The 14860-nt window shown below is 36.8% G+C and overlaps 1 protein-coding gene across 8 annotated transcripts in view; it reads right to left on the bottom strand.

The window, feature by feature from the left end:
- The window catches only part of LOC133541663 (heparan sulfate glucosamine 3-O-sulfotransferase 6-like), a 97584-nt gene extending 85048 nt beyond the window's left edge, over positions 1 to 12536 (bottom strand). For 6 of the 8 annotated variants that reach the window (XM_061885196.1, XM_061885192.1, XM_061885191.1 and 3 more), the window contains exons 1-2: positions 5435 to 5493; positions 5198 to 5343 (exon numbers count right to left, since the gene is read on the bottom strand). The gene's annotated coding sequence lies outside the window, so the exon portion shown is untranslated. Of the gene's footprint in view, positions 1 to 5197; positions 5344 to 5434; positions 5524 to 10777; positions 10884 to 12445 lie in introns of those variants that run through there. The other 2 variants (XM_061885188.1, XM_061885189.1) reach the window with 2 other exon arrangements.
- Positions 12537 to 14860: the final 2324 nt, after the last annotated feature.

Raw genomic sequence — 14860 nt, 5'->3', positions numbered from 1 at the left:
ATTCTTCTTCTAAAATTGGAAACAACTTTTCATATTCTTTCTGTTTCTGTAATACTGCAATATTTTCCCATAAAAGTATGACTTTATGTCAAATTATTACTCTGTAATGCAAAATGGTGACATTTGTCACATAAAATTCTGACTTTTATCACAATGTTGCCAATTTTTGTGTTGTTCTTGTAAAACAGTGACATTTTTTTTAATAAAATGATGACATCTGTCAAAATTTTGCCGGGTAAAATTGCGATTATTATTATGATATTGCCAAAAAATGTTTGCATTCTTATAAAATTGTGGCTTTTGTCGGGTAAAATTACGACTCTTTTCATAAAATTGCCAATATTTTAAGCTTTTCTTGTAAAATTGCGTCTGTTATTAAGTAAAATTCCAACTTTTATCATAATATTGCACAAATGTACAGTTTTTATTGTCAAATGTTGACTAGTGTTGAGTGTAATTAGACTTTATGTCAAATTATTACTTTGTAGTGCAAAATGGTGACAATTTTTGTGTTGTTTTTGTAAAACAGTGACATTTTTTTTTGAGTAAAATGACATCTGTCATAATTTTGCCCAGTAAAATTGCGATTATTTTTATAATGACAACATTTTTAAGCTTTCTTATAAAATTGTGACTTTTGTTGAGTAAAATTACGACTCTTTTCATAAAATTGACAACATTTTAAGCTTTTCTGTAAAAGTGCGTCTGTTATTGAGTAAAGTTCCACATTTTTTCATAATATTGCACAAATGTTCGGTTTTTATTGTTAAATTTTGACTAGCGTTGAGTAAAATTATGACTTTTTTAACAACACTGCCAAAATTGTTCTTCTAAAATTGGGAACAATTTCTCATATTATTTCTGTTTCTGTAATATTGCAATATTTTATCATAAAAATATTACTTTTTTAATGTATAATTACTACTTTTTAATGCAAAATGGTGACATTTGTCATAAAATTCTGACTTTTATCAAAATGTTGCCAATTTTTGTGTTGTTCTTGTAAAACAGTGACAATTTTGGAGTAAAATGATGAGATCTGTCATAATTTTGCCGCGTAAAATTGCGATTACTATTATGATATTGCCCAAATTTTTAAGTTTTCTTATAATATTGTGACTTTTGTCGGGTAAAATTACGACTTTTCATAAAATTGCCAACATTTTAAACTTTTCTTGTAAATTGCGTCTGTTAGTGAGTAAAATTCCAATTTTTGTCATAATTTTGCACAAATGTTCAAGTTTTGACTAGCGTTGAGTAAAATTATGACGTTTTTAACAATACTGCCAAAATTCTTCTTATAAAATTGGGAACAATTTCTCATATTCTTTCTGTTTTTGTAATATTGCAGTATTTTCTTGTAAAATTATGATTTTTTATGTCAAATTATTACTTTGTAATGCAAAATGGTGGCATTTGTCATAAAGTTCTGACTTTTATCAAAATGTTGCCAATTTTTGTGTTGTTCTTGTAAAATAGGGACATTTTTGGAGTAAAATGATGACATCTGTCATAATTTTGCAGAGTAAAATTCCGATTATTATTATGATATTGCTAAAAATTTTAAGTTTTCTTATAAAATTGTGACTTTTGTTGAGTAAAATTACGACTCTTTTCATAAAATTGCCAACTTTTTAAGCTATTCTTGTAAAGTTATTGAGTAAAATTCCAACTTCTATCAGTAAATTTCACAAATGTTCAGTTTTCCCTGTCAAATTTTGACTCACGTTGAATAAAATTATGACTTTTTTTTTAACAATACTGCCAAAATTCTTCTTATAAAATTGGGAACAATTGTTCATATTCTTTCTGTTTCTGTAATATTGCAATATTTTCTCACAAAATTATGACTTTTTTTTACGTCAAATTATTACTTTGTAATGCAAAATGGTGACATTTGTCATATAAAATTCTGACTTTTATCACAATGTTGCCAATTTTTGTGTTGTTCTTGTAAAAGAGTGACATTTTTGGAGTAAAATGATGACATCTGTCATAATTTTGCAGAGTAAAATTGCGATTATTATTATGATATTGCAAAAAAAATTTAAATTTTCTTACAAATTTGTGACTTTTGTCGGGTAAAATTACAACTTTTCATAAAATTGCAAACATTTTAAGCTTTTCTTGTAAAATTGCGACTGAGTAAAATTCCAACTTCTATCATAATATTTCACAAATGTTCAGTTTTTCTTGTAACATTTTGACTAGTGTTGAGTAAAATTATGACTTTTTTAACAATACTGCCAAAATTCTTCTTATAAAATTGGGAACAATTTCTCATATTCTTTCTGTTTCTGTAATATTGCAGTATTTTCTTGTAAAATTATGACTTTTTTATGTCAAATTATTACTTTGTCATGCAAAATGGTGACATTTGTCATATAAAATTATGACTTTTATCAAAATGTTGCCAATTTTTGTGTTGTTCTTGTAAAACTGACATTTTTGGAGTAAAATGATGACATCTGTCATAATTTTGCAGAGTAAAATTGCGTATATTATTATCACATTGCCAAAATGTCTAAGTTTTCATATAAAGTTGTGACTTTTGTGGGGTACAATTACTACTCCTTTCATTAAATTGCCAACATTTTAAGCTTTTCTTGTAAAATTGCCTCTGTTATCGAGTAAAATTCCAACTTTTGTCATAATATTGCACAAATGTTCAGTTTTTCTTGTAAGATTTTAACTTGCGTTGAGTAAAATGACGACTTTTATTAAAATACTGCCCAAATTCTAAGATTTTCTTGTGTAATTGTGACCTTTTTCTTGTGAAATTCCAATTAATTTTTCACAAGTTTTTTCACATTTGCATAGTATGTATATATTATTAATGATGTAAATCCACAACTTTATTACATATCTAGAAAGGCTGGTCCTAAAGAGGGAGGCATTTTTAGAGGTCTCAAGAAGGTAAGAAATCCAAGAATATGCGTGTGTGTGTGTGTGTGTGTGTGCGTGTGTGTGCGTGTCAAAGTGTTTCAGTCTGCAGAAACAGGAGATGAGATTCTACCCCGTGGGAATACTCTGTATTTCAAAAGGAATGCGAAATTATGTTCGACTCAAAATGAGCAAACTATCAATTCGGGTGCTGACAGCGGTTTTTGGCCGAAGGCAACGGGAGTGTACTAAATATGTGACCCACCAACGGAGCGAGAAAGAGGGGAGGGAAACAGGCTGCTCGTGCTGTCGTTTGACATATGTATCAGTTGCATGGCCTTGTCCAATAATCTATGAAATCTATCAAAATGTGCATTTTGTTCTTGTTTTTCCTGTGAAACCTCTTTTCATAGAGTGCATCAGGAAAGTACATATATTGTATTATTGCACAAACCCCCTTTCAATATGAGTTGGGATATTGTGTTAGATGTAAATATAAACAGAATACAATGATTTGCAAATCCTTTTCAACCCATATTCAGTTGAATATGCTACAAAGACAACATATTTGATGTTCAAACTCATAAACTTTTTTTTTTTCCAAATAATCATTAACTTTAGAATTTGATGCCAGCAACACGTGACAAATAAGTTGGGAAAGGTGGCAATAAATACTGATAGAGTTGAGGAATGCTCATCAAACACTTATTTGGAACATCCCACAGGTGTGCAGGCTAATTGGGAACAGGTGGGTGCCATGATTGGCTATAAAAACAGCTTCCCAAAAAATGCTCAGTCGTTCACAAGAAAGGATGGGGCGAGGTACACCCCTTTGTCCACAACTGCGTGAGCAAATAGTCAAACAGTTTAAGAACAACCTTTCTCAAAGTGCAATTGCAAGACATTTAGGGATTTCAACATCTACGCTCCATAATATCATCAAAAGGTTCAGAGAATCTGGAGAAATCACTCCACGTAAGCAGCATGGCCGGAAACCAACATTGAATGACCGTGAACTTCAATCCCTCAGACGGCACTGTAACAAAAACCGACATCAATCTCTAAAGGATATCACCACATGGGCTCAGGAACACTTCAGAAAACCACTGTCAATAAATACAGTTGGTCGCTACATCTGTAAGTGCAATTTAAAGCTCTACTATGCAAAGCGAAAGCCATTTATCAACAACATCCAGAAACGCCACCGACTTCTCTGAGCCCGAGATCATCTAAGATGGACTGATGCAAGGTGGAAAAGTGTTCTGTGGTCTGACGAGTCCACATTTCAAATTGTTTATGGAAATATTCGACATTGTGTCATCCGGACCAAAGAGTAAGCGAACAATCCAGACTGTTATCGACGCAAGTTGAAAAGCCAGCATGTGTGATGGTATGGGGGTGCATTAGTGCCCAAGGCATAGGTAACTTACACATCTGTGAAGGCACCAATAATGCTGAAAGGTACATACAGGTTTTGGAACAACATATGCTGCCATCTAAGCGGCGTCTTTTTCATGGACGCTCCTGCTTATTTCAGCAAGACAATGCCAAGCCACATTCAGCCCGTGTTACAACAGCGTGGCTTCGTAAAAAAAGAGTGTGGGTACTTTCCTGGCCCGCCTGCAGTCCAGACCTGTCTCCCATGGAAAATGTGTAGCGCATTATGAAGCGTAAAATAGGACAGCGGAGACCCCGGACTGTTGAAGGACTGAAGCTCTACATAAAACAAGAATGGGAAAGAATTCCACTTTCAAAGCTTCAACAATTAGTTTCCTCAGTTCCCAAATGTTTATTGAGTGTTGTTAAAAGAAAAGGTGATGTAACACAGTGGTGAACATGCCCTTTCCCAACTACTTTGGCACGTGTTGCAGCCATGAAATTCTAAGTTAATTATTATTTGCAAAAACAAATATTAAGTTTATGAGTTTGAACATCAAATATCTTGTCGTTGTAGCATATTCAACTGAATATGGGTTGAAAATGATTTGCAAATCATTGTATTCTGTTTATATTTACATCTAACACAATTTCCCAACTCATATGGAAACGAGGTTTGTATGTTCTCGATTTTATTTAAGGACAAACTTGCAATAAGGAACATATGTTTAATATACCCGATGATGTTTTTGTTAATATAAAGCCAATAATGCCATTTTTTGTGGTCCACTTTATTTAGAATAGTACCGAAAAGTATCAAAATAATTTGGGTAACGGTACCAAAATATTGATATCGGGACAACACTAGTATATTATATGTATAACGTATATTGTATTGTATTATCGCTGTATGGTGACTAATGTTTTCCTGACTTACTTTGCAATAACTTGGACATCCATCCATCCATCCTCTTCCGCTTATCAGAGGTCGGGTCGCGGGGGCAGCAGCCTAAGCAGGGAAGCCCAGACTTTCCTCTCCCCAGCCACTAGGTCCAGCTCTTCCCGGGGGATCCTGAGGCGTTCCTGTCATGACGTGGACTTTGGTGAGGTTTGTTTTCCCGTACTGCAAATCGACTGTTCCTTTTTTTGAGTCAATAATAAAAGATGTCGTTACCTTCACGCCATGTCCGGTCCAAACGAAAGGCGCTCTCAGCAGAGGTTCAAAACTTGGCTCTGAAGACAAAATCTCGCACAATGACAGAACTATGGACAACAAAAACAAAAAGACTTACTGTGACGTGAAAAAAAATGAATCTATGGCGAGAAGTGATCATGTCATGACTGCCTGGCGACTACAGACTTAAATAGTGCTGTGATTATTGATAGGTGTCATGTCGATGTGATCATGTTTTGTTTTAGTCATGTTCTGTTTGTTTTTTGGCCACTCAGTTCCTGTTTTTGCACTTCCTGGTTTGTTTTGTCACCATGACTACCCATTAGTTTTCACCTGTCTTCATGTCTCATACCTGTTTCCACTAATCACCACAGTATTATTTAAGCCTGTCTGTTTCTGTTCATTCTGGCAACATCTCCTTCCATCACCTGCTACGCACCTTGTAATCCATGCTAATGATCCATGTCCCCTTCTGGTTCCGTTCCAAGTAAGTTTTTTTCGTTATTTATGCCACAGTGCAAGTTTTTGTTTTATGTTCATAGTTTTGCCTTAGTGCGAGTTTTGGTTTTCACAGACAAGTTTTTGTACCGCCATTGTGCGCGCCTTTTGTTTGCCTTTTTTTATGCAGATACAGTGGTAAAATAAAAGATATATTTACCTTCATGCCATCTCCGGTCCAAGTTCACTTGCATCTCGGGAAAACAACCACCTCATAGTCCAAGTGTTGACAACAGGTGCGTGAGTCCAAACAAATGAGCCAGGTGAAACTAATGGTTGTCATGGAAACTAAAACAAACCAGGGTGCGCAAAAACAGGAACTAATGGAGTCAAAACAAAACAGAACTTAAAGGGGAACATTATCAGCAGACCTATGTAAGCGTCAATATATACCTTGATGGTGCAGAAAAAAGACCATATATTTTTTTAACCGATTTCCGAACTCTAAATGGGTGAATTTTGGCGAAATAAACGCCTTTCTGTTTATCGCGCTGGAGGCGATGACGTCAGAATGTGACGTCGCCGAGGTAACACACCCGCCATTTTCATTTCCAAAACATTACAAACACCGGGTCTCAGCTCTGTTATTTTCCGTTTTTTCGACTATTTTTTGGAACCTTGGAGACATCATGCCTCGTCGGTGTGTTGTCGGAGGGTGTAACAACACTAACAGGGAGGGATTCAAGTTGCACCACTGGGCCGAAGATGCCAAAGTGTCTGCTGCCAGACCCCCATTGAATGTACCAGAGTGTCTCCACATTTGACCGGCGATGCTAAGACAGACATGGCACAGAGATGTATGGATAACCTGCAGATGCATTTGCAACAATAGTCAACGAAATCACAAAGGTGAGTTTTGTTGATGTTGACTGCCAGCTAATCGATGCTAACATGCTACGCTAATCGATGCTAACATGCTAATTACCGGCAGTACTAAAGCAGACATGGCACAGAGATGTATGGATAACCTGTAGATGCATTTGCAACTATATTACGTTTCCTTCCACCCACATTTAATGCGAAAAAAACACTTATCAATCGACGGATTTAAGTTGCTCCAGTGTCAAAAGATGTGAAAGTCCTGATTGTTTGGTCCGCACATTTTACCGGCGATGCTAACGCAGCTATTCGGCCATGCTATGGCTATGAATAGCGTCAATAGCTATTCGCTCAATAGCTTCAGTTTCTTCTTCAATATTTTCATACTCCAACCATCTGTTTCAATACATGCGTAATCTGTTGAATCGCTTAAGCCGCTGAAATCAGAGTCTGAATCCGAGCTAATGTCGCTATATCTTGCTGTGGTATTCCCATTGTTTGTTTACATTGGCAGCACTGTGGGACGTCACAGAGAAATGGATTGTGGTTTCGAAGATAGCGAAAATAAGGCACTTTAAAGCTTTATTTAGGGATATTCCGAGACCGGTAAAATTTAGAAAAAAACTTCAAAAAATACAACAAGCCACTGGGAACTGATTTTTATTGTTTTTAACCCTTTTGAAATTGTGATAATGTTCCCCTTTAACTAAACAGAACATGATCACAAAGACATGACAGTTCCCTGACCAGATGCCCGAACCACCTCATCTGGCTCCTCTCCATGTGGAGGAGCAGCGGCTTTACTTTGAGCCGTGATCTTGTCCTTTCGGTCATAACCCAAAGCTCATGACCATAGGTGAGGATGAGAACGTAGATCGACCGGTAAATTGAGAGCTTTGCCTTCCGGCTCAGCTCCTTCTTCACCACAAGGGATCGATACAGCGTCCGCTGGTGTTGGTATTGACTCAAACATACAGTAAGCGGACCCTGGACAAAATGTTGGCAGGATCTCATCCTAACACACCAGTGATTCCATCTACTATTTTATACGTTTTATAAGTGAAGAATGGTGCAGCCAATGGGCCTTATCTGTCTTCCAGTGGGTGGAACTGCCGAATGGTCCTACTTCTGTGAGACAGCTCAGTAGTTTGCAATAGAAAGACGACATTGGCATTTTGCACGGGAGCCTCCACCCATGAAGTGTTGGTGCCGGTGCTGCAACACTGAGGGCGTTTATGACCGCTGGCGATGATCAAACCCTGCTGCAGGACTTTATTGCCGTTCTTGCAGTTAATGACCCCCAGAACGCGGCTGTAAGGGAAGCTCAGTGAGCAACCAGTGTTATTATTAATAGGGACCGAATGTATTTCTATGGTTTTATTATTATTATACCGCCGCCTCTTTGAGCTGTAATTTGACCCCTTTAACATGCTTCAAAACTCAGCAAATTTAACACACACATCAGAACTGGCGAAAACTGCGATCCAATCAAAAAAACAGAACCCAAAACTCAAAATTGCGCTCTAGCACCCCCTAGGAAAAAAGACAATGTCGTAGAGACATTAAACAAAAACCTCTATGTAGGTCTCGCTTAGACCCACATTTCGTACACTGACCTCCTTCAGCAAAAATCAACAGGAAGTTGGCAAAAACCCCTTCAAAACAAAAGTTACCTAAAAAAAATAAATTTTTGTGTCTGTGAGCTGTAATTTGACCCTCTTAAAATGCTTCAAAAGTCACCAAACTGCACACACACATCAGGACTGGCGAAAATTGCGATCTAATAAAAATAAAAATAAAAACTCAAATTTGCGCTCTAGCGCCCCCTAGGAATAAAACACAGATAAAACTGCTCCTAGGAAGAAAACACAGACAAAACTGCTTTTAACTTCCAGTAGGAATGCCGTAGAGACATGAAACAAAAACTTCTATGTAGGTCTCGCTTAGACCCACATTTCATTCATTTACATTCTTCAGCAAAAATCAACAGGAAGTTGGCAAAAACCCCTTCAAAACAAATGTTACCTAAAAAAATGTAATTTTTGTGTCTGTGAGCTGTAATTTGACCCCCTTAAAATGCTTCAAAAGTCACCAAACTGCACACACACATCGGGACTGGCGAAAATTGCTATCTAATAAAAAAATAAAAAAAATAAAAAAATTGCGCTCTAGCACCCCCTAGGAATAAAACACAGACACAATTGCTCCTAGGAAGAAAACAGACAAAACTGCTTTTAACTTCCGGTAGGAATGCCGTAGAGACATGAAACAAAAACCTCTATGTAGGTCTGACTTAGACCCACATTTCATTCATTTACATTCTTCAGCAAAAATCAACAGGAAGTTGGCAAAAACCCCTTCAAAACAAAAGTTACCTAAAAAAATGTAATTTTTGTGTCTGTGAGCTGTAATTTGACCCCCTTAAAATGCTTCAAAAGTCAACAAACTGCACACACACATCAGGACTGGCGAAAATTGCGATCTAATAAAAAAAAAAAAACCAAAACTCAAAATTGCGCTCTAGCGCCCCTTAGTAATAAAACACAGACAAAACTGCTCTTAGTAATAAAACACAGACAAAACTGCTCTTAGGAAGAAAACACAGACAAAACTGCTTTTAACTTCCAGTAGGAATGCCGTACAGACACAAAACAGAAACCTCTATGTAGGTCTCACTTAGACCTACATTTCATTCATTTACATTCTTCAGCAAAAATCAGCAGGAAGTTGGATATTACCCCTTCAATACAAAAGTTTTGTAAAAAACCGTCACCTTTTTCAAACATTATCTCCTACGAGCGCGTTTGTTGTGTCGGCTTCAAACTCGCACAGGAGAGAGATTGAACCCTTCTGATTAAAAGTTGAGAAATGAGTTTTAATAACTGCTACGGTTTTAATTTTACGATCCTTCAAAGAACCTCTGCGCTGCTGCCGTCTCAAGATGGCCGCTTAAAAGCAGGAAACACCAGCGTGACCACACAATGCAGAGAAGGTAGGTACTTTATAAAGATATGTTGACTGGGTGAGAGAAAGAAGCACCAGTGTGAACCCAGGATGCAGAGAAGGTAGGTAATGTGCAGGTAAAGATATGTTGAATGGGTGATGGCAGGAAGCACCAGCGTGTATGGGTGACAGAAAGAAGCACCAGTGGGACCCCAGGATGCAGGGAAGACAGGTAATGTGCAGGTAAATATATGTTGAATGGGTAAAGGCAGGAAACACCAGCAAAAGTTGGTCCCGTCCATCGCTGCTTGTAGCTTTAATTTTAGGTTGTTATTTTGTTAGTTAGTTAGTTAGTCAGCTACTTTTTGTCAATAGAAACCGATCATTTATTCTGTACAAAAAAACCTTCCGTAAAAGGAAAAAAAATGTACGACGGAATAACAGACAGAAATACCCATTTTTTATATATGTGTATATATATATATATATATATATATATATATATATATGTATATATATATATATATATATATATATTTATTAAAGGTAAATTGAGCAAATTGGCTATTTCTGGCAATTTATTTAAGTGTGTATCAAACTGGTAGCCTTTCGCATTAATCAGTACCCAAGAAGTAGCTCTTGCTTTCAAAAAGGTTGGTGACCCCTGCTGTAAACGATATTTTTTCGTCTCAAAGTTTGTTTTTGTATTTTTTAAAAGCATTTTACATGTAAAATTGTGCTGTTTTGAGCAAGCCAAGCACCAATTAAATAGATTTCAATCCATTTCAACGGGCGGTGTTATTTTTAAATACAAGTGTTTTGAGATAGGAGCTCCGTCACAGAACCAATTACCGTATTTCCTTGAATTGCCGCTGGGGCGCTAATTAATTTAAAACCTCTTCTCACTCCTGCGCTCACCAAAGGCATGCGGTAAAAGTAAGCATGCGCTAATGATTTCAAAACCTCTCTCACTCCGGCACTTACCAAAGGCGTGCGGTAAAAAATTTAGTGTGATGTAACCTTGGACCTTAAATCCTACTGAATAGCCCTTAATCTTATTCCCTTTATGAGATTTCAAATTACCGGTTATGAAATCAGCCTCCTCCATTTTGAAAATGATGACAGGGGAAGTGTCACTCGTGAGGTCACGAGTTGGACCGGGCGGTAACACTAAGCATGTGTAATCGACCTGAGAAGGGAGATGTTTTAGTTAATACAGACACAAGGACACAACTTCGTTCTGTACACGTCTGTAATGACTGCCACAATCAGACATCAAAATTGTATACATGTACACAGTATTTGAAGATGTCTCAAGTAAATACAAAGGTTCATCCCATACATCCATCCATCCATTTTCTACCGCTTATTCCCTTTTTGGGATCGCGGGGGGCGCTGGCGCCTATCTCAGCTACAATCGGGCGGAAGGCGGGGTACACCCTGGACAAGTCGCCACCTCATCGCAGGGCCAACACAGATAGACAGACAACATTCACACACTAGGGCCAATTTAGTGTTGCCAATCAACCTATCCCCAGGTGCATGTCTTTGGAGGTGGGAGGAAGCCGGAGTACCCGGAGGGAACCCACGCATTCACGGGGAGAACATGCAAACTCCACACAGAAAGATCCCGAGCCTGGATTTGAACCCAGGACTGCTGGACCTTCGTATTGTGAGGCAGACGCACTAACCCCTCTGCCACCGTGAAGCCCCACAGTAAGCCCATATTGTTTGAGTAGCAAAAGTCACTAATCATTCCTTAACATAACAAATTACACTGAATTATTCCCAGAAACTCTAAAAAACACACATTTAAACAGAAATACACGCAGATTAATAATAAACTACACACAGTAACTTTGTATATATCCAACACTAACACTAAATGGGCCCTAGTGTGTGAATGTGAGTGTTGTCTATCTGTATTGGCCCTGCGATGAGATGGCGACTTGTCCAGGGTGTACCCTGCCTTCCGCCCGATTGTAGCTGAGATAGGTGCCAGCGCCCCCCGCGACCCCGAAAGGGAATAAGCGGTAGGAAATGGATGGATGGATGATGATGCATCGTGACAAATTTGTGCATTACTTTAAACATGTGATCTTTGGTTTTACACTGTATGAACAAAAATTTGAAAAGGAATTCTACCTTTGCAACCTCATTATTTCAATGGCTAAGTTTTATATTCATAAATGTAAGTTTTTTTAATACCCGTCCTATCTTTTGTGCCTTTAAAAAAGATCTGGAACTTTACATTAAAACGCTCTCTACCTCTAACAACAAAAAAAGCTGTGAAAACGATGATGCTGTGTTCCAAATTTAAGTTGTTTGATGAATCTGAATATTTGCATTTTGTTTATTATATATATATATATATATATATATATATATATATATATATATATATATATATATATATATATTTGTATTCTATTTTTATTATTTTGAACTTACAACCCCCTGGCGCTGTTTTCATAATGTTTTATATTGTTGTTTGACTTACTGTTTGTAATTGTTGAAATTTATAAATAAACCTTTAAAAAATAAAAAATAAAATAAATTAAAAACACTGATGATGCAGCTAGCATTCGCCTCGACTTCGGCAGTTAGCATTAGCTTTAGCATTAGCTTGGTCATATATAAAGCCTTCTCGACTGAGAAGACACAGTTTCGAACAATATACTCTTCCAAACATGTTTTAACAGTACAAAGATACATTTGAGGGTAAAACTATTTACATAAAAATACTTGTACCTGAGAAGGGAGATGTTTTAGTTGTACAGACACAAGGACACAACCTGGTTCTGTGCACGTCTGTAATGACTGCCAGGAAGTCACGTGTCCTCTTAGTATAGCTCCCAGTACAACGCGCCCCCTGCTGGAGTCGCCCAGTATTACAATGGCTCTTATTAATGCTGGAATTACAACAAAATTAACTCCCAATATTAAAAATAACGGTGCTCTACTGTTGCCATTTAACAATACACATATTTAAGTTGCTAATATAAAATGACATACGAATATAACTCAAGCGCCAACTCCACTACACACAATCACTGAAATATACTACTAACCAGAGGTGGGTAGAGTTGCCAGAAATTGTACTCAAGTAAGAGTACAGTTACTTTAGAGATTTATTACTCAAGTAAAAGTAAGGAGTAGTCATCCAAATATTTACTTGAGTAAAAGTAAAAATTATGTTGTGAAAAAACTGCTCAAGTACTGAGTAACTGATGAGTAACCTGTTTGTTTAATGATTACGGCAACAAGTAATGCACAAAAACATAAAAATAGCAATGAGCAAATTCATAGACAGGAATATCTCTTAAGCAACTAAAACAATAATATATATTAAATAATAATACATTAAAATAAAAAAATTAAGGCAAATTGAGCCACAATAACTTAACAGCACCATAGGCTCAGTGGGCATTCGTCGATTGATTGATTGATTGATTAAAACTTGTATTAGTAGATTGCACAGTACAGTACATATTCCGTACAATTGACCACTAAATGGTAACACCCCAATAAGTTTTTCAACGTTAATCAATTACTTAATAAATGACCAAGTCGAGGTGATCTACCTCATATATACATACACACACATATCATATATGTATATATATATATATATATATATATATATATATGTATACAGTATATAATTTATATTTATTTATTTTGCCGTTTTTGTTGACATGTTAAAGGTGTTTTAATGAATATACATGCATGTTTAACATATAGATTCCTATCTTTCATGAAGACAAGAATATAAGTTGGTGTATTACCTGATTCTGATGACTTGCATTGATTGGAATCAGACAGTATAGTGCTGATAATGTCCACATTTTCAAATGGAGGAGAAAAAAAGTTCCTCCTTTCTGTCTAATACATCATGAAAGTCGTTGGTTTTTGGCATCTTATTTGTCCAGCTTCCATATTCGTTTTTATACACTTTACAAGAAATACATTGGCGGCAAACTCCGTAGCTTGCTAGCTTGTTTGTGCTGGCTTTCGGCGACTCTTATTTTGTTAGCGCAGGCGCGATGGAGCAGCATTTTATTGTGAAGACAGGAACTGTGCAATCAGTCTTTAGGCTTTTGACGGGAAGTACGGTTGAAATAAAAAGTGTCTTTTTTCCTTTACACTTTTAACTGATTGATTGATACTTTTATTAGTAGATTGCACAGTACAGTACATATTCCGTACAATTGACCACTAAATGGTAACACCCCAATAAGTTTTTCAACTTTTTTAGGTCGGATTCGACGTGTGACGGTCACGTGACCACCTGGTTTTGTTTGATTGGTCCAACGTCACCAGTGACTGCATTTGATTGGTGAAACGCAGGCATGTGTAGTTCCTACTTTGAATGCGTGTCTGACAACATCAAAACAAACAAAGCGTGCATTAACAGATCGATTAAAAAAAAAAAAGTAGCGAGTAACGAGCTGATTGTAGATAAATGGAGCGGAGTAAAAGTAGCGTTTCTTCTCTATAAATATACTCAAGTAAAAGTAAAAGTATGTTGCATAAAAACTACTCTTAGAAGTACAATTTATCCCAAAAGTTACTCAAGTAGATGTAACGGAGTAAATGTAGCGCGTTACTACCCACCTCTGCTACTAACTAAATTTACATCCCATCACACATGCGCTAATTATTTAGCGAAACGAGTTTGACCCGGCAGTAATTCAAGTCAGGCGCGTACTATATACCCGGCGGCAATTCAAGGGAATACGGTAAGCTCGTAAATTGAGAAACTGCTATGTTTGCATTTTTATCGAGATTTGCAATAAAATAACGTTTCCTCAGTATTTTGAAAAGCAACTAACCAATCAAATAGCGATCAAAACAACACCTCTTTTTGCGCTTGGCAGAGTTGATGCGGATAATGTGTGATCCTCAGTCATCCGTGGTAGGTCCACATGCCTGCAAGGGGGACAGAAACAAGTCTTTAAAGGGGAACATTTTCAGCAGACCTATGTAAGCGTCAATATATACCTTGATGGTGCAGAAAAAAAGACCATCTATTTTTTTAACCGATTTCCGAACTCTAAATGGGTGAATTTGGGCGAATTAAACGCCTTTCTGTTTATCGCGCTGGAGGCGATGACGTCAGAATGTGACGTCGCCGAGGTAACACACCCGCCATTTTCATTTTCA

Source organism: Nerophis ophidion, linkage group LG23 (genome assembly GCF_033978795.1).
Source record: "Nerophis ophidion isolate RoL-2023_Sa linkage group LG23, RoL_Noph_v1.0, whole genome shotgun sequence".
In the NCBI taxonomy this organism is placed as follows: Eukaryota; Metazoa; Chordata; class Actinopteri; order Syngnathiformes; family Syngnathidae; genus Nerophis; species Nerophis ophidion.
This window is presented reverse-complemented; position numbering and strand designations above follow the sequence as displayed.